Source organism: Aptenodytes forsteri, unplaced genomic scaffold (genome assembly GCF_000699145.1).
Source record: "Aptenodytes forsteri isolate BGI_AS27 unplaced genomic scaffold, ASM69914v1 Scaffold1105, whole genome shotgun sequence".
Classification (NCBI taxonomy): Eukaryota; Metazoa; Chordata; class Aves; order Sphenisciformes; family Spheniscidae; genus Aptenodytes; species Aptenodytes forsteri.
The window spans coordinates 9,548-9,777 of NW_008794918.1; the positions used below are offsets into that span (position 1 = coordinate 9,548).

Sequence of the window (230 nt, forward strand, 5' to 3'; positions counted from 1 at the left end):
GTTGGGGGGGGGGGGGGGGTGAAACCTTCCCTGCCTCCCTGGGGCAGCGGGGGAAGGTTCAGGTAGATTTTTGCCGTTTCATTCACAGCGGGGCACAGCCCTCGGGGTAATTATCAATTTTCGTCACAGGGGCTAATTCCAGGAGCCTTCGCTCCGGGGATAGGGGATAGGTTAGGGGATACGGCATCCCGTTTCCGGCTAATTTCGGGGGGGATTGGGGGGGGGAGGAG

General features: G+C 60.9%; 1 protein-coding gene across 1 annotated transcript in view; it reads right to left on the reverse strand.

The window, feature by feature from the left end:
- Nucleotides 1-230, reverse strand: part of SAE1 (SUMO1 activating enzyme subunit 1) — a 14,711-nt gene that overhangs the window by 3,397 nt on the left and 11,084 nt on the right. The window lies entirely within an intron of this gene.